The following is a 20,639-nucleotide window of genomic DNA, read 5'->3' on the forward strand; positions in this document are numbered from 1 at the left end:
ATAAAAGGGGGTCTTCTTCCCCATTCAACCTTGTTCTTTCAGCTGGGTTCTTCCCCCATTGTTGACCTTCTTCGAGCTTGCTAACTCTCAATTCCTCCATGGATTCTTGCTAGTTTTTGAGGGAAAACAAAGAGGAGATCTAGGTCCACATTTCCACCAATCACTTTCTCCTCTATGTGAGGGAAACCCCTTGGATCTAGATCTTGGAGTTCTTGGTATTCTCCTTCTTGTTCTTCCTCTCATTTTCCTCCCTAGCATTAGTTGCTTCGGCGGGATTTGAGAGAGAAGGACTTGGGCACTCCGTGTGCCCTTGCCATTGCATTTGGTGCATCGATTTGAGTTCTTCACGGTGATACGTGGAAGTGAAGTTTGAGAAGCTTATTACTCTTGGGTGTTTGGGCACCCTAGAGCTTGTTCCTCTTGGGTGCCTTGGCGCCCTAGACGGTTGGTGTTGTTCGGAGCTCAATCATTGTGGTGTAAAGCTTCGGGCAAGCGTCGGGGTCTCCAATTAGGTTGTGGAGATCGCCCCAAGCAATTTGACGGGTACCGGTGACCGCCCCCAAGGGTTATCAAAGTGTACGGGTTTGGTGACCGCCCCCAAGGGTTGCTATTTGTACGGGTTCGGTGACCGCCCTCAAGGGTCCCTTAGTGGAATCACAGCATCTTGCATTGTGCGAGGGCGTGAGGATATTACGGTGGCCCTAGTGGCTTCTTGGGGAGCATTGTGCCTCCACACCGCTCCAAACGGAGATTAGCATCCGCAAGGGTGTGAACTCCGGGATACATCGTCGTCTCCGCGTGCCTCGGTTATCTCTTACCCGAGCCCCTTTACTTATGCACTTTACTTCGTGATAGCCATATTGTTTCTTGTCATATATCTTGCTATCACATAGTTGCTTATCTTGCTTAGCATAAGTTGTTGGTGCATATAGGTGAGCCTAGTTGTTTAGGTTTTGTTCTTGACAAATTAACCGCTAGGTTTATTCCGCATTTGTTAAAGTCTAAACCGTAATTATTTCAAAACGCCTATTCAACCCCCCCTCTAGGCGACATCGACGATCTTTCAATTGGTATCAGAGCCTCGTCTCTCTTTGTTAGGCTTAATCGCCTAAAGAGTAAAGATGTCGACTAGGGGATTAGGATTCTCTGACACTCTTAGTTTCGATGGCACAAACTTTGATGTTTGGGTAATTCGCATGCTTAATCTCTTTAGGGTCATGGACCCAAATTTAGAGCGAATTGTACATATGGGTTTTTCTTCTCCAAAGGATCCCCAAAGATTATCTTTAGAGGATGATAAAAACTCTTATCTCAATGCTCAAGCTTCTAATGTGCTCTTCGATGCTTTGAGCAATGTAGTTATATTTCACCTCATGCCGTTCCGGGATGCTCATGAGTTGTGGACGAAGCTTCAAGATAAATATGGTGTGTCCAAGATTTGTGGGGATGATTGTTCTCCCTCCACCTCCGGTCGTATAGTCTTCTCAACTTCTTCTACTTCACCTACATGTGGTTTGCCACAAGGTAATGATATGGTGAGTAGTGTTGGTCATTGCAATGATGATAGTATGCTTATTGTGGATGATCCTTCATCACTATCTTATTGCAATGATCCTTCTTTGGGCTTTAACACTTCGAGCACTCCAAATGTTTCACATGCTTGTGTTGATAGTCCTTGCATATCATGTAGAAATTGCTTGACTAAATCTTATGATGATATGTGTACTATGTCTTGTTGCCATGATAAAAATACATATATTTCCTTGAATTGTTGTGCTAACAATATAGAGGAAACCCAACACTACATGGAACAAGATGTGGTGTTTAATGGTGCTTCAAGGGATCCTACATCATCATCTATTGCCTTTTGCCTTATGGCTAAGGCTTCAAAGGTATCTCCTACTTTGAAACCCAATATGTCTCTTTATGATGATGTTGATACTAACGATGATGAGGATAATGATGAAGAAAATGATAATGTTGCCTCCTTAAAAATTAAGGGGGAAATGGTTTTTAAAGCTCTTCATAAAAATAAAATTGCTTGTTCCAACTTCATGGAAATCATGTCCATTGCCATTGAGGGCAAGAAGTGTATTGATGAGTTGGAATCTCGTCTTGAGGAGCATGAGGTCACCATTGATAAAATGGAAGGTTATGAGCGTGATTACGCTAATGAAATTGCGGACCTCTCTCAAGCTCTTGAACTTGAACAAACCACCAAGGAATCTCTTGAGGAGACTTTTGCTCTAAAATTATCTAGAATGAGGGAATCTCGTGATAGAGCTCTTGAGGTGGCCAATGATTTTGAAACTAAAAATGAGGAGCTTGAAGTTGCCCCGAGCAATTTGACGGGTACCGGTGACCGCCCCCATGGATTACCAAAGTGTACGGGTTCGGTGACCGCCCCCAAGGGTTGCTATTTGTACGGGTTCGATGACCGCCCTCAAGGGTCCCTTAGTGGAATCACGACATCTTGCATTGTGCGAGGGCGTGAGGAGATTATGGTGGCCCTAGTGGCTTCTTGAGGAGCATTGTGCCTCCACACCGCTCCAAACGGAGATTAGCATCCGCAAGGGTGTGAACTCCGGGATACATCGTCGTCTCCGCATGCCTCGATTATCTCTTACCCGAGCCCCTTTACTTATGCACTTTACTTCGTGATAGCCATATTATTTCTTGTCATATATCTTGCTATCACATAGTTGCTTATCTTGCTTAGCATAAGTTGTTGGTGCACATATGTGAGCCTAGTTGTTTAGGTTTTGTGCTTGACAAATTAACCGCTAGGTTTATTCCGCATTTGTTAAAGCCTAAACCGTAATTATTTCAAATGCCTATTCACCCCCCCTCTAGGCGACATCGACGATCTTTCAATTGGTATCAGAGCCTCGTCCCTCTTTGTTAGGCTTAACCGCCTAGAGAGTAAAGATGTCGACTAGGGGATTAGGATTCTCTGACACTCTTAGTTTCGATGGCACAAATTTTGATGTTTGGGTAATTCGCATGCTTAATCTCTTTAGGGTCATGGACCCAAATTTAGAGCGAATTGTAGATATGAGTTTTTCTCCTCCAAAGGATCCCCAAAGATTATCTTTAGAGGATGATAAAAACTCTTATCTCAATGCTCAAGCTTCTAATGTGCTTTTCGATGCTTTAAGCAATGTAGTTATATTTCACCTCATGCCGTTCCGGGATGCTCATGAGTTGTGGACGAAGCTTCAAGATAAATATGGTGTGTCCAAGATTTGTGGGGATGATTGTTCTCCCTCCACCTCCGGTCGTATAGTCTTCTCAACTTCTTCTACTTCACCTACATGTGGTTTGCCACAAGGTAATGATATGGTGAGTAGTGTTGGTCACTGCAATGATGATAGTATGCTTATTGTGGATGATCCTTCATCACTATCTTATTGCAATGATCCTTCTTTGGGCTTTAACACTTCGAGCACTCCAAATGTTTCACATGCTTGTGTTGATAGTCCTTGCATATCATGTAGAAATTGCTTGACTAAATCTTATGATGATATGTGTACTATGTCTTGTTGCCATGATAAAAATACATATATTTCCTCGAATTGTTGTGCTAACAATGTAGAGGAAACCCAACACTACATGGAACAAGATGTGGTGTTTAATGGTGCATCAAGGGATCCTACATCATTATCTATTGCTTTTTGCCTTATGGCTAAGGCTTCAAAGGTATCTCCTACTTTGTAACCCAATATGTCTCTTTATGATGATGTTGATACTAACGATGATGAGGATAATGATGAAGAGAATGATAATGTTGCCTCCTTAAAAATTAAGGGGGAAATGATTTTTAAAGCTCTTCATAAAAATAAAATTGCTCGTTCCAACTTCATGGAAATCATGTCCATTGCCATTGAGGGCAAGAAGTATATTGATGAGTTGGAATCTCGTCTTGAGGAGCATGAGGTCACCATTGATAAAATGGAAGGTTATGAGCGTGATTACGCTAATGAAATTGCGGACCTCTTTCAAGCTCTTGAACTTGAACAAACCACTAAGGAATCTCTTGAGGAGACTTTTGCTCTAGAATTATCTAGAGTGAGGGAATCTCGTGATAGAGCTCTTGAGGTGGCCAATGATTTTGAAACTAAAAATGAGGAGCTTGAAGTTGCCCCGAGCAATTTGACGGGTACCGGTGACCGCCCCATGGGTTACCAAAGTGTACGGGTTCGGTGACCGCCCCCAAGGGTTGCTATTTGTACGGGTTCGGTGACCGCTCTCAAGGGTCCCTTAGTGGAATCACGACATCTTGCATTGTGCGAGGGCGTGAGGAGATTACGGTGGCCCTAGTGGCTTTTTGGGAAGCATTGTGCCTCCACACCGCTCCAAACGGAGATTAGCATCCGCAAGGGTGTGAACTTCGGGATACATTGTCGTCTCCGCTGCCTCGATTATCTCTTATCCGAACCCCTTTACTTATGCACTTTACTTCGTGATAGCCATATTGTTTCTTGTCATATATCTTGCTATCACATAGTTGCTTATCTTGCTTAGCATAAATTGTTGATGCATATAGGTGAGCCTAGTTGTTTTAGGATTTGTACTTGACAAATTAACCGCTAGGTTTATTCCGCATTTGTTAAAGCCTAAACCGTAATTATTTTAAAACGCCTATTCACTCCCCTCTAGGTGACATCGACGATCTTTCACCGCCCCTGGGATAATGCCACACTTACCTGTCTATTGGTGTACGGGAAAGTCCGTCGCCATTGCTAGCTTGCTCATGCTTGATACCCGGCCACCAACAGAAGGCCTCAGGGCCGCAGCTCTCTCCGCCGTCAGCAAAAAGTCCCCAAACAATGGTTTTATCAAACTGACAATTCACTAGCCAGCATAACAAACTAAAATAAACAGGGCATCATTCCAACTACGGTTGCAAGGTACAGAATGCAGTTCTACAGAAAATCCCAATTACCTCTTAGTCCATCCAGGGGCTTGGGGATCCACCTTGCCAGTCGATTGTGCAGAGAGCCTCCATCGCCACTTCCTGTTCGATCTTGAATCACAGCGCCCTGATCTCCATCAAAATGTGCTTCAACGCCGCCCTGGTCAACGGCGTTTGCATTGACACGGCAGGGCCGCCGGCAGCCACACTTGTTTCCTCGCCGCACATAGCACCACCCCCGAACTGCCCAGCTGAGCTGCGCCCAAATCCTCCAACCACCGCCCCGCCAGATCCGTTGGTTAATTCCTTTTCCGCACGACCAGCCCCACCAATCAATTCAATTAGGGCCGCCGCGCTAGCCGCCTCATCCGGGAATATGGGCAACCTGAGCACGTTGGATCGAAGCTCTAAGCTTGTTTTGATGCTGGATCGTAAATGGGAACGAAGAACATTTATGTACAAGGATTGATTTCTTACCTGTCCATCGGAGCGACGGGAAAATCCATCGCCACGGCTGCGCCAGCAGTAATCGGAGACCACGTCCGGTGATGCGAGCAGGGAATCAGTGTGCGAGAATGCCGCCGATGTAGCCGCCACCGACGCCGCCCTCCGGCTCTAATTTTTACTCGGCTCGATCATCTTTCGCTGAAAACAGGGGCCGAAGCTGGTGGACGGGGATGCATTCATTTTGCCCGTCGTTAACGGCGACTCCACAGACGGTGCCGCCCGTCATCTGACATCGTACGTACAAGGCCCGCCACTGTGTATTCCCCTCTTATTCTGTACGGTATATCGTATTTAATAATGCCTCGCACAGATCCCAGAGCTCATCTGGACGGCCCAGATATCAGGATCACCTGAACCCGAGAGCCAAAACGCCCCTCCCAAAAAAGCATCTAGTTGCTGCCATGAGCACAGACACAAAACTCTAAAATCAAATCCCTCCTAATCTGTTTTTAGGTGCACTTATAAGATGTATGTGCGTCTCTTCCAAAAAATTTCTCCTCTGTTTAAAGTGAGCGTCATCTGTGGCGCCGCCGCTTGAGAGGACAGTATGTGCATGTTTCTATTTTAAAAAGATACATAGAGTCCTTGCATCTAAAAAACCATATTAGAAAAATCCTCACCTTCACAAAGTAAAAAAGGAAAAAAATTACCACTGCAGTCTATCAACCCTTCATTTAGAAAATACCAGAGGTCCTCACCTCTTTTAAAAAATAATTCATGCCTTCATCTAAAAAAAATTCAAAAGATTACACGCCGCGGCCAACCACTTACGCCACGTGGCATAACTGGTTGGCCGCCTTCACACGTAGCTTAATGGGTTGAGCTGCTGTGAAAATGCCACTGTAGACAAGCTAGAGGCTGTTTGGTTAAAACAACCATAAAACTGCAGATTTGGTTGTGAATTGTCTGTAATGCCTTGGCACTTGAGTGAATATGTTTATATGCTAATTTAAAGTAGTGACATGTACATTTGTAGGAAATTGGACAATCATTTTACACAGAAAAAATATGACAATGTAAGCGATTTATAGCTAACACATACACAATTGAACAACTATACTTTGATGTTGCATACATTTAAATAGATAGTGTTCCCATAATATTATTACAAAGACATGCATCATACAAAACACAGTATGGTTCACATGAGGATGACCTCCATCAACATAGCTAAACTTATGTTGCCATTGCTAGACAAGCATGAGCTATTCTACTATGAATATTGTCATGCTGTCTTCGTTCCCCTCATCTTCAACCGGGTCTGCTTGTGTTCGTGCCACCTCCAGTCATAGCACTGGAAGTACATACTCATCATCGGCATCACATCTATAAAAAACTTTAACCTTGGTACTACTGGCCAATGACCGATCAATATGCGCATCAAGCAATTACGTAGCAAAAGATATAAACCATGACAAAAATTGGGCCATTGCTGGCCAATCCATTCATACATAATCTTGAAAATGCGTAGAGAGTAGCAATATGCAACAAGTACTAATGATACTGTAATAACATACTACAATCTATGACTATTAACCATCAAATCACAAAAAACAGAAAATAGGAATATGCATGATCAGAGAATTTTTTTAGAAGAGGATGGATGGGGATGAGTGATGGAGGGTGGAGGGAGGAGAGAGGAGGAAGGAGTCCCAGTTCACCGGCGCCGGCGGACGGTCGGACCTGCCCCGTCCCTCACGGACACCAGATTGAGGAGGCACGGGACGACCTGACCTCCACCATAGGGGGCAAAGGGAGGGAGGAGGGAGGTAGGAGTATGGAGGAGAAGGGCCGGTGCATCGGTGCCGGAGCCGTCGGACCGCCGGCCGGCCACCACCATGGGATGAGAGGGGGGGTGAGGGAGGAGGGAAAACTATACCTGCCGGATGTGGAGTGTCGCCGGAGTAAGCAGTAGAGGCAGGGGCGGCAGCGGCCAAACCCTAGACTGCCGTGGCGCGCATGTCATGAGGTCGAGCGAGACTCAGGCGTGTTCTGTCCGTTTCCTCTGATGCCATTGAACATATAAACGTTCAAGAAGTGCTAGGCCAGACGAAGCCAGCCACGTCGTCCCTAAATCTCTATGAACAGTGCTGCTATCATCGCTATAAATTTGGTGGCCTGCCAAGGGCATTTTAGTAATTTCACGTACAGGCAAACACGGTGAGAACCCTATCCTATCGACAGCCTCCTCTCACCCCCAATCCCCGCCTCCTCTCCTCCTCCCCAATCCACCGCCTCCTCTCCTCCTCCTCCCCAGTCCGCCGCCTCCTCTCCTCCCCCTCCTAGTCCGCCGCCCTCCTCTTCTCCTTCCCAATCCGTGAGCCCTCACCACCAAGAAGCCACGGGCTCCTCTTCTCCTCCCCAATCGTGAGCGCTCACCACCAAGAAGTCATGGGGGGACTGCGCCGCCGCTGGAGGAAAAAAGGAAGAGGAGGTGGCACGGGGGAGACCAGAAAAGAGGAAGAGGAGGTGGCGCGGGGAAAACCAGCGGCAGTGACAGGCTCGACAAGGAGGTGAGCTAGAGCACGGGCTGCCGTGAGCACTGCGTCATCTGGGAGCCACCGTGGAGCAGGTGCTTTTATCCTCCCCAATTCGTGAGCCCTCACCACCAAGAAAATTAGTTCGTTTGCTACCAGTTAAATCGATCTATTCATCGTTTTTCTTGTTCCCCATAGGCTTGAGTTTGTCCGCTTGGTGGAGCAGGCAGGGGGCAAGCAAGCAAATATGGGAGAAGGTAATAAGGATCAACGTGATGATCCTATAGTTTTTGCCCGATCTTTCACCGCAAGACAATAAAATAGGAAAACTTCTAATCACGGGAGTAATCCGCGTAACCTGAAGATGAGGAAACAAATCCAGCAAGCAACGTGATGAAGATCACCATGCCTCAAACCAAAGCACGATAATCCTTGCTGAACACAAGAACCTTCGCAGCAATCTTTATTAGATAAACGACATCGCCGTCCCCAGAGGGATGCTTCACCAAGGAAACACAACTCGATAGTTTTCGACTAAAATTCTCCACCCCCTAAACCTAATGCGCCCCAACTCCTTATATGGAGGGGTGAGGCACCCAGTCTAATGGGCCTCGACCTGACTTGGTTGGACAGACCCAAAACCAGGCCAAAACTCACAATTATTAAAAATCTAATTATTAAAAATAACAATGACACGCCTAGCTTGGCGGAGTCCTGAAATTGGGCTTCACCTCCTCCGTCGTGCCCATATCATCTTCCCCCCTTCAAAAAGCGTTGTCCTCAACATGTGAGGGTCTACTGGAAAGGGTGGCGTGATATCAACAAAAGCATCACGCGTCTTCGCCATCTTCAAGTCTCGCCTGCCTACCACTCCAAATCCTCCCTCTTGGTCTGCTCGACTTGGTTCAGCTATGGGTGCCTTTCTTCTCCACACACGCCTGGGCATAAGCGCCACCACCTTCTTCTTGTCCACCTTTGCTGGAGCCCTTTGTTTCTGAACATGAACCTGCTTTGCACTACCCTGCAAAAGATGAGTAATGCCTGGGCCACACAACTGACGAACATGTCCATCCTTGCCTTTGTGCTTCCGCACTGCTGCTCCAACAAAACGCCTCGCAAGTGTGCTAACAAAACTGCGCTTGTCGCTCCGAAGCACCTCATGCACTGGGATATGATCAACACAAATATCATCAGTCTGAACACCTGTGTCAACACAAACTGGAATTGTAACACATGCTGCAACATCCTTCCTCTCATCAGAAAGAGGCTGCACTTCAACTGGCTTGTCACTAACAAGAACAACATGCTTGTCATCTACAGGTATAGGTGAAGCAATATCAATAATGTCGCTTTGTGCATCATGCTCCTCATGCTGCAGCTTAGCTAACCCTGGCGGCTTAGCCTTGCGCAACCTCTCCTTGTGTACCACCAGCTCCACATTAGACTTTATTTGATCATCCTTCATAGGCTTCCAAGTCTGTTGTTTGCCATCATGCACAAAAGAATATGCATTTGCTCTCCCAGCATGTGTAACATTGCGATCATACTGCCATGGACGTCCAAGTAACAGCCCACACACCTCCAGTGACAACACATCACATTCTACCACATCAACATAGTCACCAACTGTAAATGGCACACGCACTTTATGAGTAACCTTCAACATACCACAACTATTCAACCACTCAAGATGCTTAGGTTCGGGAATACGCCTTGTGGACAACCCCAATGATGCCACCATTGCCTTGCTTATGCCATTAGTACAGCTACCACCATCAATCATCAACTTGCATGCTTTGCCTTTAATCATACACCGAGTCTGAAATAAACTCCACCACTGACCCTTGTCAACTGTTTTGCAAGCTTCATCATGTACCCTCTTGAGTTGCATATTCAACCCGCTCAATGGTACAACATCGTCCACCAAAATCATGTCAACATCAGCCTTGTCCTCCTTAGAACCAGTACGTGTTGTCATTGCCTCGTTGTCGTCGTTAACATCATCTATCTTCACCATGGATGTGTCCTTGGAAATTACCTTCGCAGAATGCTGCACAATATGCGCGGGAAAAACTGCAATGGGCTTTTTTAATTCCGCCCGCATCTCTTTAATGATCTTTTGTATATCAGCTATCTCAGCCCGAGCACGTTCCTTAGAATTCTCATCCAACCGAGAAAACCATGTGGAAGCCATCTTACCGATCCGGCGAACAGATAATAAAATCGCAATTTTTTTACCACGAGCTCGACTCTACCGTAAGTTGGTTTCCAAACGGACGGAAACAAGAGAATCTTCTCTCTCCTGCCTTAACTAATTAGGATTTAACTAATTTAAAAATCCAGCAAGCTGATCACAGAACACCAAAACAAACTAGTACTCCATCACGTACCAACCAAATCGCTCTGCTTCCTGAAAATCCGGAGTCAGCCGAAAACAACGTGTCCTTCCTATCTGAGCGACCAAACCTCGCTGAGATCACAAGGAAAATTGATAGCACCGACGCCCTTAGTTTGATCCGACTGGAAGACGAACTCTCCGCCGAGACACAGATCCAAGCGTGCTCGACCCTCGCGAATTTGCCGCCACTAAGCTCCTCGCCGAACAGCAAATTGCACCGTGATCCACGAGAACTCTCCGCAGAACAGACTGGCGGCAATGATGCAATCTCAACAGGATGAACTCGCGGTGAGAAACCTAGTAATCTGATACCACATAATAAGGATCAACGTGATGATCCTATAGTTTTTGCCTGATATTTCACCGCAAGACAATAAAATAGAAAAACTTCTAATCACGGGAGTAATCCACGTAACCTGAAGACGAGGAAACAAATCCAGCAAGCAACGTGATGAAGATCACCACGCCTCAAACCAAAGCACGATAATCCTTGCTAAACACAAGAACCTCCGCAGCAATCTTTATTAGATAAACGACATCGCCGTCCCCAGAGGGATGCTTCACCGAGGAAACACAACTCGATAGTTTTCGAATAAAATTCTCCACCCCCCAACCTAATGCGCCCCAGCTCCTTATATGGAGGGGTGAGGTGCCCAGCCTAATGGGCCTCGACCTGACTTGGTTGGACAGGCCCAAAACCAGGCCAAAACTCACAATTATTAAAAATATAATTATTAAAAATAACAACGACACGCCTAGCTTGGTGGAGTCTTGAAATTGGGTTTCACCTCCTCCGTCGTGCCCATATTAGAAGGAGAATGACCCTGAGAGATGGCCACCATAGGGTCGTGACCTTCTTTAGCACACACATCGGCACCGCCCCCACGGCCACAGCAGGAGGACGACATTGGGGAACGAGAAAGTCAGGTACTACTCATGTGACGGCGCAAGAGCCCATCCTGGTCGAGCACCGTCCCAGGTTCGTGTTTCCCCCTATAGTTCTCTGAATTTTCTTGCACAATTTTCTTAGGTTTGCATATTCTTTTTGTTTATATGTATTTACAATGTTTGATTACGACCCCAATGATTATAAAGAGATTTTAATTTTGTGTGTGTGTGTGCAGCTTGTCTGGTGGGATGGGGATTTAGAGGATAAATTTTATGGCAGTAAGGATGTCAAGTTTGAGATGTCACATAGGAGGGGAAAGGAATTTACTCTCTTCTAATAAGGTGAAGAGAGACTGCTAGTTTAAAGGGAATACATACTTTAACATGATTTCTTCCAATTCAACAAAGCCAGGTGCTACTCATGTCCTTTCATGGTATGGCTTATGTGACTACAAAGTATATTACTTTCTGTTATTTCTTTGATCCCCCAATACTGTTAGCTTTCTAGACAAGTTCAGAATTCACTGACGTGGAGATCTCTCAATTAATATGTAGGTGTGGAGCTACTCGAGGCAGCATGACATTATGCCACATGGAGATGGGGATGGCCATGCCCGCGCCAATGCTGTCGGCCGACGTCGGTGAGAGCATCACGGTCGACAACGGCTCCAACGACCTCTCTAGGAGCTTCTCCATGAGCTCCTCGGATGACACCAACTCCAATATCATGTTCTCCACACCCAGAAGCAAGATGGACAAGGTGCTCATTGACAGCGATGGCGGCATGATCACCAACCTCAGCAAAATCGAATCCCAAGTAGGATAAGCTTCACATGTATACACTTCACATCCATCCGCACTCTGCTTCCCATCAATTGTTTAATGCTACACTTCTACTAACACTTTGGACCAAATTTAGTTTGGCATGTCGACCACGTATTTGGACATGCCCGGCATGGACGACTATCTGCACCTGCATCAGGACTTCATCGCCTGCACAGTCTGCACCAAGCATGGCTGCGCCACTTACCCACGAAGCATCGCTTAGAGGGTTAGTTAGTTTCCTGCAATATTTTTGGTGTTTGTCTTGGTGCCACATGTTTGTACTGAATATTTTTCTTGCTTGTGATGTTTATGAAAGAAGAGCTAGTAATAGCAAGAAGCTAAGGAGGCTGCAAGACCTCGTGCCCAATATGGACAAGGTAACTAAATCAGTTGAACTGATGCACACTGTGTCACCGTAGAGATGAATTTTCACCATGAATTACAGAAGCTCATACTCTCTAAAGTACTAAAACTGATGACTACATTCCTGCATATTTAGATAAATAAAACTAACTACTAAAGTACTAAAACTGATGGTTCTAATCCAAAGTGGAAGTATTGCTTACAGAAATTCAGAACCTTGGTAGGTGTCGATGACTCAGACCTTAGTTACTTTGGACTTCAGAATTGCATTTGTGCAGCTATTCTCTAGGAGAAGTCATGCAATACAAACATATTAATAAGTTTCTTCTTGAATACGTAGCAAACAACTGCATTAGACAAAGATCTAGAGTACCTGCTCATATCTGGTGAGCGGGTAGTCTCTCGCCCCAAACACCTAAGCTCCTGGTGATATCCTACTCCGCTCGGTTTCTTCTTCTTCCATGCCTACACAGCTCTAGCTTTTTTTTAGTTTAGCCCGTCTAAATTTCTGTCATATAAAATCTTATGAAACAATGTGCTACTATTCTTATTATTGAACTATGTCAATCTGTTTTTTTAAGTGGGGGAGTGATGAATCGAACAAGGAGGAAGGGCGACTTGTTTGTTCTTCAACCATTTCCCTCTGAAACCTAGGTTAGGACCGTCCCCTGTTAAGTATGTGGTTGTACGTTGTACCTGCTACTAAATTAGTCATGCGCACATGTTCAATTTTTGACTTTTTCTTGCCTCTAAAACCCAAGTTAGGATTGTCCCTTGTTAAATGTGTGCTTGTACCTAATGCTAAATTAATCATGCACTTCCATTTTGGTTGCAGAGAATTGGGGGGAATCATATCTGGAGCATATGTGAACTTGGCCTCCGGTCATTCAGTCAGGTTTCTGGTTTTGCTTGGGAGAGTAGCATGTGTTTCCCATTTGTTTATTTAAATAATTTGTATCTAATTCTTGTGAACCAGATCGTGCTTGGGAGAGTAGCATGTGTTTGATTTAGTTACATACATAGACCTTTTGAACATTTGGCTTGGCTGTTTGGATCTGCTTTTATGCAGGGAGACTGTATTCCAACCATAAAACTGACGGGCACACTAATATTTTTTTTGGAAATGGAGGCATGCCCTCGGCCTCTTCATAATAATGATGCATGCATCCATCTTATTAAAAAGTCTCGAAGTATCCCAAAGTCATGAAGGTATTACAGCTCGCAAGCGGAGCAAAAGCAAAAATAAATAAATAAGTACAACCGGTAAGGCAAAAAAGAGGATAAGCTCCCTAGACTCCTATCCTGTTATGCGACCGCCATCCGAACCGGTTGAATATACCCCGTGCTACCATCTCCCATTGGTTGCACCCAGTACCCAAAGGCTCCCTGGAGTCCGCAGGAGTGAGTAAGGACCACATACAGATCCAAGCGGTAGCTCTGAATATAACCTGCAAGAAAGTTAAAGTGTGTTGTCTGTTAAAAATCAAATCATTCCTACAATTCCAGATAGCCCACAAAAGCGCACATATTCCAATCCGAATACAAGCAACAGTATCCTGTTCAACCCCAGCTAACCACGTTCCAAACAACGATTCTATGTTAGCTGGAGGAGTGACATTGAAGGCAATATGGTTTAGGGTTTAGGGTCTAGGGTTTTAGGGTTTAGGGTTTAGGGTTTAGGGTTTAGGGTTTAGGGTTTAGGGTTAGGGTTTAGGGTTTAGGGTTTAGGGTTTAGGGTTTAGGGTTTTTAGGGTTTAGGGTTCTCCAAAGCAATTTAGCGAGGGAGCATTCAAGGAATATGTGTTGTATTGTTTCATCATGATCACAAAAAGAACAACGTGAACTACCCATCGCCTCTTGATTAAGTTGTCCTTAGTGAGTATAACTTGCTTGTGGACAAACCACATAAAAATTTTAATTCGCAAGGGAACCTTAATCTTCCAAATATGCAACGATCGCGAGATTGGGCAGAATTAATCAAATCTATATAAAACGATTTCACCGTGAAACCTCCATTTTTAGCTAATGTCCATTGCATCGAATCCGACTGGTCTGAGAGTCGAACATCTATCAATCTTCGAACCAAGTGCAACCAAGCAGTCCATCTCTGACCAACTAACGCACGCCTGAACTGGATATTCAAGGGGATTGTTTGGAACACGGTACCTACGTAATCCTCCTTGCGTTGTACAATATTATAAAGGGTGGGATACTGAACGGCCAGGGGTGTTGCTCCTAACCATGTATCCTCCCAAAATCTTGTTGATATCCCATTGCCAACCAAGAATTTGACCCTACGAAAGAATAAATCCTTCACTCTCATAAGCCCTTTCCAGAATGGCGAGTCAGTTGGTCTCATGGTAACCTAGGCGAGCGTTTTCGACTGCAAGTATTTATTACGCAAAAGTTGTGCCCATATGCCCTCTGGCTCTGTCCCCAACCTGTAGAGCCACTTGCTCATGAGGCATTTATTCTTGATTTCTAAGTTCTCAATACCAAGCCCTCCCTGGTCTTTTGGCCGGCAAAGGATATCCCATCGCACCAGTCAGTATTTCCTTTTGGCCTCATCTGACTGCCAGAAGAAACGAGATATGAAGAAATCAAGTCGCTTTCGTACCCCTTTAGGGATTTCGAAGAAAGAGAGTAGGAACATCGGCATACTGGTCAATACCGAATTAATCAGCACTAGCCGACCTCCATAAGACATAAGCTTACCCTTCCAGCAGCTCAGCTTTTTTCTCAATTCGATCTTCGATACACTTCCATTCTTTATTAGACAACTTACGGTGGTGAATTGGTATGACCAAATAACTAAATGGTAACGACCCTAATTCACACCGGAACAATTGTCTATATGTGTCTTGCTCGTCTTTGGCCTTCCCAAAGCAGAACAACTCACTTTTGTGAAAGTTTATCTTTAATTCAGACAATTGTTCGAAAAGGCACAATATAAGTTTCATATTGCGCGTTTTAGCAATGTCATGTTCCATGAATAAGACGGTGTCGTCAGCGTACTGCAAGATAGAGACTCCTCCATCGACCAAATGAGGAACTAAATCCTCCACCTGACCATGCTGTTTGGCTCTGCCAATAAGAATGGCCAACATATCGACCACTATATTAAATAAGAGAGGAGACATAGAATCTCCTTGTCTCAAACCCTTATGTGTCTGGAAGTAATGGCCGATATCATCATTAATCTTGATTCCGACACTACCATTCTGGACTTGAGAACCCACTTGGTTCCGCCAAGCCTCACTAAATCCTTTCATGCGCATTGCCTGCTGAAGGAAAGGCCATTTAAATTTATCACATGCCTTCTCAAAATCCACTTTGAAGATAACCCCATCTAGCTTCTTCGAATGGATTTCATGAAGCATTTCATGTAGCACAACAACCCCTTCAAGTATGTGTCATCCTTGGCATGAACGTCGTCTGACTCCGTTGTACCACTGAATGGGCAATTTGAGTCAATCTATTGGTACCAACCTTTGTGAAGATTTTGAAACTCACATTAAGAAGGCATATTGGCCTAAATTGTTCAATCCGAACTGCTTCTTCTTTTTTGGGTAACTACGTAATTAGGCCAAAATTAAGATGAAACAGCTCGAGATGGCCACTAAAGAAGTCATGAAACATAGGCATAAGATCATTCTTAATAATATGCCAACATTTCTTATAGAATTCAGCTGGAAACCCATCTGGTCCCGGTGCTTTATTCAGTTTCATTTGTGAGATGGCATTCAAAACCTCCTTCTCAGTAAATGGTGCAGATAGAATATCATTCTTCTCTACCCGAAGTTGAGGTATATCTCCAAAAACAGATTCATCTAGGGCCACCGTGCTTGCTTCCGGATGCCCCAAAAGTTGCTTATAGTAATTAGAGATATATGCTTTCAGATTCGCATGCCCTATAATTGTCCCCTCGTCCTGTTTGAGCTGTATGATTTTCTTCTTCCTATGTTTACCATTCACAACCATATGGAAGAATTGTGTATTATCGTCCCCTTGGACAACCTTAAGCACTTTAGCGCGCAGTACCCACTTGAGCTCTTCTTTCTAAGAAGAGAGCGTAAGCCTTGCTCAGCTTCGGACTTGGAGTGTTGCTCAGTAATCGTAAGGGGATTACTTTCAGCTTTTAAATCTAAAGTATCAATTAAATGAGTAAGGCGTTCTTTCTCTTCCTTGTATATCCCACTCTCATTTCTGGCCTAACCTCGCGAAAACTATCTCACATGTCTGATCTTATTTTGCCACCTCTCTATGCTAGTTCTACCGCTAACAGGTTTCGCCCATTCATGTGCAATGATCTCCAGAAAGTTTTCTTTCTCGAACCAACTTAGTTCGAAAGATAAAGCGTTCTTTTTGGCGACATGGGTAGCCTCTCCCGAGTCTACAAGAAGAGGTGTATGATTGGAGATCCCTCTATGCATCGCATGAACCGATACTAAAGGGTACTTTTGTTCCCATTCGACACTGGCGAGTACCCTATCCAACTTCTCATAAGTCGGAATGGGCAACGAATTGGCCCAAGTAAATTGTCTACCGGTGAGCTCAATTTCTCTCAAATCAAGACTCTCGATAATCATGTTGAACATCATAGACCATCGTCCATCAAAATTATCATTGTTTTTTCCTCTCTCCTCCGAATAATGTTAAAGTCCCCACCGACTAGGATTGGCAAGGATTCATCGCCACAAATCCATACCAACTCAGCTAAAAAATCTGGTTTGAATTCGGGTTGTGCTGCTCCATATACAACCACAAGAGACCATCGGAATCCATCCAATTTGGATCTCACCCGAAATTTGACCGTAAAGTCTCCCCTGACCACATTAAGCACCTCGAGTGTTGCACACCGAATCCCTAGCAAGATCCCACCAGATCTTCCTCTAGGAGGTAAGACATGCCAATCAAAATCAATTCCACCGGAAAGAGTTCCAAGGAACTGTGAGGTCAAGTTATCTCGTCTAGTTTCGAAAAGCGCAATAAAGTCTAAATTTTGCTCTACCGTTGTCTCAGCCAAGAGCCTCGTTTAGCCAAGTCAACTAGACCTCTGCTATTCCAAAAGATTCCTTTCATAAATCATCGTGGAATTTCTTTTTAAGCTTGACCCTAGCACTTCTACGCACCGCCGAAGTAGGATAAATCTTCCGTTTCCAGGGCCGCTTAGGCTTCTCCTCAGCACCCTCCGGAAACGTAGGGTCGACATAATACTAGACAACGCCCTCCCTCATGGGCTCTACAATGTCCATATTCTCAGACCCCTCCTCATCGTCGGCCTCCTCATTAGGTAAGAGATTATTACAAAAGCTTCCCAGGGCTACAATTCCTAGATTATTCATGTCATCGTTATTCATTGGTTTAACTGATGCAAGGTTCTGAATTATTTTAGAAGCCCTCTCGGCTTCTAAATCTAACATGTCATTAACAGACTTCGCTATCTCTATATCAGTTGAACCCAAAGTAACCCCTAAGTCGTTTGCTTTATCAACAATCTCATGCTCGGTAAAATGCATAATTGAACGACTCTTATCAAAAGGCATACCTGTAGTTTCTTCCACATCATGAAGCATGGCCGCCCTCTTGGCGTGCACTAGCTGCAGGTCATCCGCATCTGGCTGGCCCTGGATCTGACCGCTGATCCGTCTGCCAGCCGTGACCGGATCAGAAATGCCGCCGAAAGCGACAAGCTCCTCCGTGGTCCTCTCCCGAGGCGTGTGGTCCCCGCTCCGGCTGCCTTCCCTAATTGCCGGTGAAGAGGGGCAAGGCGTGGTCAAGCGGGTACCATCAGCCGTAGGAGTTAGAGAAGGAGACCGTGGAGCCACCTGCTCAACAGTCTCATTCCCCCAAGCCGTCAGCGTGACATGGAGTTGACGTCGGAGAAGGAGATGTGCAGGCCTCCTGCTCGCGCTCCTGGTCGTGACGCCTCGGACTGGCCCGAGGGGAAAGGACGTCATGGGCCTCCAGCCCGCGCCCCTCCCCCTAGGAGTAGGAACCGCTACGGGTGGGCTAGGACTGCGGGCCTCCTACCCACCGCCCCCACACCAACAGTAGCACGTAGCTCGACGAGTGATGTGGTCCAGAATCAAACCTCGGAGATGGACAAGAACCAACAGCAGGGGGCATCACTGCTGGTAACTCTAGTTCCTCTGGATCATCCGCCTCAACTCTGTTGCTCCATAACCGACTGGGGGCAGATCGTGCTCCAAAAGAACCATACCGAAGTGAGGTCATCGGTGTCGTGGAGGGAGGCGCCTCCTTAGAGGACGTATCTGCCGTGCCCTATGATTGCGGCTCCTTAGCCGGCTCACGTGGTGTGTTCTCTGGCCCCTTGTCCTGATTCCCGGGTGCACCATCACCCTCAGTTGTATCCATATCCTGAACCTCATCTCCCTCCTACGGTATTGGTGTTTCCTCAATATCAAGCTCAAGTACATAGGTAACCCCGGCACACGTCCACTTGACAACATCCGGTACGAACTCCAAATTGACTACACTGACTAGCAACCTCGCTGCTCCATGTGCCCGAGTAAAAGGCATGTCAATCTGTTCCATCTTACCAATGATAGAACCCAAACTCCAAGCTATCGTGAAATGATTAATATACTTGCGAGGTGCACCATAGAAGCGAACCCAGACCTTCTCTAAAGGTATACCCTCGGGCTCCTTCTCCTTCCACTCATCAAATGTGAGGATAACGTTGGTGCTCTGAACTCTGCACATGCCATACTTAAGGGTATGCATCTGATCCTCCTTAGTGGGAAACTCAACCTTGTAAGTCTGGGCCTCCAACCTGACAAGGTCCCACCGATGGTTGCCTGGCACTAAATCCTGAACTGTCGCACAATCTGTGCCTCAGTTAAAGTCCCATTGGTCACCTTGACAACCGCGGGGTAAGAACTCTCTTGCACATGCGTCACCGGTGCCACATCTGGTGACTCAAAAAACATGAGCTCCTCACCGCAAACCCCATAGATATTGACCACCGGCTTGGGGCCAGAAAGCAACGGACACTCACCGGTTGTATGCTGCGATCTGGAGCAATAATCACATAACTCGGTGGTACACTCTGCCGCAAAATGTCCCGGCTGGCCACATCGATAACACGGAAGCTTCTTTTTCTTAATAGCCCACTTTGAAAGCTTTTCCCCGTTCCATTTGTCCGTACCCTTATCAGAACCCTCGTCACCGACCTTAGCAGCCACGGTACTGGTCACCGGAATACTGACATCGATAATACTGTCCCGAAGAGAAGTCTTGACCGTCTGCACCATATCAATATCGGCCTGTGCCATTGCTGTCGTATCAACAGGATGAATAGGAGGCCGCGGGGGAGGCGGGCGTCGACCCCCTCCTCGCCCACCTCGGAATGTACGGTGCGCTCCTCGGTTATACCGGTCTGTTGGGCCAGCCACCCCCTCGGCAAAATTGCCGGGAGGACCTTGAAAGTCGCGTCCCGCTCCGCCCTCATTATACCATCCAAAACCTCATCCACCGCCCGACGAAGAGCCACGATGCAGCCCCTCGCCATACGCATCATAGCCATCATCGCCCCACTGTCCATAGCGATTCTAACGAAAGCCGTCACCACCGTAGTTCCGCCCGCCACTGCCATAGCCATCACGATCGAGGCCATTGCCATGCCCCACGTCGCCAGCAGGACCATTGCCGCGCCCGGTACCCAGGGCACCGCCCCGCCCGGCAAGTAGAACAACCGGAGCATCGCCCTCCCCGACAACTTGAACAACCGGAGCAACGCCCCGTCCTGCACCTTGGGCACCGTCCCTTCAGGCGGCCTGGGCGTCGCTCCGCCCGGCAGCAAAGTCGCCGCCTTGGCCGGCGGCCGGGCCGGTCTGCGCCGGCTGTTTCATGACGGCCTGGCCTTGGGCCGCGGCCAAGTTGGCTCGCGCTGGAACATGTGCCGGGGGCGCGGCCCCATGCTTTGGTGGCGGTACTCCACGCCCCGCCATGGCATCACCCAGCGGCCTGGTTACCCTAGCGGCGCGACCGGCACCCAGCTTAGGAAACCCAGGAGTTGTCGAACGACGAACTCTAGTGATCAGTTCCTGAGGCGGACCGATCGATACATCCACAGGAACATCACACGATGGGTCAGGGATCACGTAGGTAGGCTTCGGTACGGGGGTCTCCTGTTGGGCCACATACCCAGGCATGTCCGCCTCTGTACCGGCATCATCAACCGCAGGCCCAACCTGGCCCAATAACTGATTCAAACATGCTCTCCTAGCCGCCTGGATCTTGA

Source organism: Triticum dicoccoides, chromosome 2A (assembly GCF_002162155.2).
Source record: "Triticum dicoccoides isolate Atlit2015 ecotype Zavitan chromosome 2A, WEW_v2.0, whole genome shotgun sequence".
Taxonomy (NCBI): Eukaryota; Viridiplantae; Streptophyta; class Magnoliopsida; order Poales; family Poaceae; genus Triticum; species Triticum dicoccoides.